We start from the raw sequence: 3,480 nt of genomic DNA on the forward strand, positions 1-3,480 counted from the left end.
CTAGATGCTAACGTCTGCATGCTAATGTCTGGATGCTAATTTCTGAATGCTAATGTCTGAATGTTAACATGTGAATGCTAACAGTTCCAGCTAATTTAGTGCTATTTATAAGCTTAAGTTGTGTGAAGGTGAGAGTACAGTCAGTGAAGGAGATGATTGATGAACAATAAACCTCACTGGCCCTGACCCTTGTGGACAGGTGGGCGGGGCTAGGGGTCAGTGAGGTCAGGTATAAACACTTTTCCCCTCAGCCCCAGGCATCCTGAGACCAGGGTCACACGGTGACTGAGACGGGAGAAATTCATTATTTAAACAGGTTAAGCAGTTGTCCTTCTCCACGTTTCTAAAGTTTGCCCTTTAATCTCGTTTAATCTCGCAGATCGTCACATTACCATAAAACTCATTAATATGATAATCATCAGAGTTTAGCCTCAGCAGAGACCACAGCCCTGTAATGATGATGGGTAAATGTCCAGTCATGTGATGTTAGTGCACAGACACTGCAGGTATTCACTTCAGTCAGTAATAATAAAACTATAGAATAAATAAGAAATTACAAACAGGAAGGGGTTAAAAATAAAGTTCCACTCTGAGAGCAGAAAATGAGGAGGTCCTCACAGTAATACATCAAACTTACATAAATAAGGTATTTGATTAACCATGAAAGGTTCTATAAATGTTTACACAGTTTCTTTGCAAAATTATATATCTGCTAATATGTTGTTTCAGAAAAAAAAAACAGATTTAAAATGCTAATTAGCAGTTAATTTTCCTCTGAGGTAATACCAACAGATTTGGACAACATTTATTGTCATTTTGAACCATTTATTAAAATGCAACAATTGTATTTAATATCAGTAAATTTAAGTGTTATTTAAAATCCTCCTTCTCCCATATAAAGCCTTAAATGGCTTAAAAGCTCCATCTGATATCAGAGATCTGATTGTTCCTTATGTTCCTAACAGAGCACTTCGCTTTCAGTCTGCAGGTTTACTAGTGGTTCCTAGAATTTCTAAAAGTAGAATGGGAGGCAGATCTTTTAGTTATCAGGCTCCGCTCCTATGAAGAGCTATCTCTATAGTATGCTGCTATAGGCTTAGTCTGCTGGAGGACATAGGGACCCCTTTTTCATCATTCTGCTTCATTCTATCTCTATTCTCCCACTCTGCAGAATCTGTTAGTTCAATCTCTAACGTTCTGCTCTCTCTGCTTTTTCTCATAGTAGCTTCATCTGGTCTGTTCCTGTTTGGCTGTGACTCCATCCTGGAGAGAAATATCAGCTGTGCTGCTGCCATCAACACCTTTGTTTCTAGATCTTGGAGCTTGGCCTGTTTTCCAGTGTAGTCCTGTTTCTCTGACTGTGACTAACTGGATGTGCTCTCTTCATCCTCTGACATGGGAGCTGGCTCGGAGCTCGTCTGCCTGGCTGTGTGTTTCCTGGACGGGGCCGCCTGTGGAGCTGGTTGACAGTTGCCTTTTGTATCTATGCTTCTTTTTCTATGTCTGCTTCTGTCTCCTTGAACCCCAGTGGGCCTCAGCAGATGGCCGCTCACACTGAGCCTGGTTCTGCTGGAGGTTTCTTCCTGTTCAAAGGGAGTTTTTCCTCTCCACTGTCGCTACAAGCATGCTTAGTGTGAGGGATTGCTGAAGAGTCAATGAGTCGATGCAATCAGCTGGTTTTCCTTAGATAGAAAACTTTGAATCAATCTGACTGGATGATCTGGTGAACTGGATAACTGAATAAGAAATTCTCAGCCATTGAAGTCTGGTATTAAAAAGTCAAGCTTTTATAATATAATGGCGCCATCTAGTGATACAAACTTTATATTTAATTGTATATGTTGAGAACTTTTTTTTTCTTTCATTTTCCCTTACACGTTACCTATAGTGTTCCAAAGTCTACAAACCTCATAAGATGATTTATTGGTTATTTAAAAAGTGGGAATCAAAAAAACAAAACGTGGATGAACAGGGAAAAAGACATGGTGAGCATCTTCACTCTCGTTTTAATGTACCGTTTTACTCACAATGGGGTAAAAAAATACATTAAATTATTTGTTTTCTTCAACAGCTTCCTTCTAGGATAGTTTTTTTTATTATTTTATCTAAACCAAAGAACCCACGTCTGTTATCTAAAATCATATTTTACCAGAAGTCCCTGAACGCAGCACGGCCCCCTGGTGGTGAGCAGCGGCAGCGCAGCCACGGCTCCGCGCAGGGACTGGTCGTTTCGCAGCCATTTTCTGTCCAACCAAACAGCCGTTTGAGGAAGGTAACCAACCAGGGCTTCATTGCAGGTTTGTCCCTGGCTCCGGCCAATGATTGCTAACCGATCGCTTGTTAGCTCGAATGGAATGTCCGTCACTGGCAGCCTGGTTCATTTGTTGTCTGACTGATTGAAAGCGGCTCATCGGGAACTCTCTGCCTGCTGAAACTTAAATAATTAGCGTTGATCGTTGCGGCCCGTTTCTGCGCTCAACGCGACAAAGAGCAGGCCGAAGCAGCGCGGCTTCAGCTGGATGTAAAATAGGAGTTTACGCAGGAAACCATGTGCCTGAATAATTTACCTTCCGGAGGTAAAAACTGGAGGAATACCGCTTCTTTAAACCCAGTAAAGCGGTGGAGTTCAGGGGGGATGAGGGTTAACTTTAGCTAAATACACCAGAATCCCCCAGCTAGGCTAACAGCTGCTAGGCTAACAGCTGCTAGCTTACACTCAGAACACAAACACCATCACAGCTTTTTAATTCTGTGACAAATTGAAAACTTTCTACGGAAGAGAAAAAAAAAGTTAACTGCTTTTTAAATTTTATTTCAGTGTAATATGAAAAAAGTCAGAATTCTGACTTTAATCTGAGAATTGAGGATCTTAATGTAGATGGGCACCATGAAGGCAGAGATGTGGAGAACTCAGCTTCACTGACAGAGATGTGAGTTATTTGGGCGGAACAGGAACACATTGGTGGAAAATGATGGAATTATGAGACTTTTTCCGTCCCTGAGGTTCCCTGCTGATGGTGTTTGATTAATGGAAGAGCAGAAGGTGATTAAAACATGAGAGCTAGTCTCTAAAACAGACATGGATACGGCTGGATGCTAACATGTTTGTTAGCTGTCAGAATTCTGAGATAAAGGTCATAATTCTAAATAAATGTCAAAATTTTGAGATTAAAGCGAAGTCAGAATTCTGAGAAAAAAGTCTGACTTTTGAGATTAAAGTCAGACTTTTGAGATTAAAGTCATAATTTTGAGATTAAAGCAAAGTCTGAATTACGAGCTAAAGGTCAGAATTCTGAAAAAAAGTCAAAATTTTGAGATTAAAGTCATAATTCTGGAAAAAAAAGGTCAACATTTTGAGATTAAAGTCATAATTCTGAAAAAAGTCAAAATTTTAAGTCAAAATTTTGAGATTAAAGTTATAATTCTGAAAAAAGTCAAAATTTTAAGTCAAAATTTTGAGATTAAAGTTATAATTCTGAA

The 3,480-nt window shown here is 39.6% G+C and overlaps 1 protein-coding gene across 1 annotated transcript in view; it reads left to right on the forward strand.

Moving 5' to 3' along the window:
- The first annotated feature begins 2,177 nt into the window (after positions 1-2,177).
- The window catches only part of nfyb (nuclear transcription factor Y subunit beta), an 8,519-nt gene continuing 7,216 nt past the window's right edge, over positions 2,178-3,480 (forward strand). The window contains exon 1 of the mRNA XM_015399935.1: positions 2,178-2,297. The gene's annotated coding sequence lies outside the window, so the exon portion shown is untranslated. The remainder of the gene's footprint in view (positions 2,298-3,480) is intronic.

This window comes from Cyprinodon variegatus, unplaced genomic scaffold (assembly GCF_000732505.1).
Source record: "Cyprinodon variegatus isolate N-32 unplaced genomic scaffold, C_variegatus-1.0 Scaffold1058, whole genome shotgun sequence".
NCBI classification, from domain to species: Eukaryota; Metazoa; Chordata; class Actinopteri; order Cyprinodontiformes; family Cyprinodontidae; genus Cyprinodon; species Cyprinodon variegatus.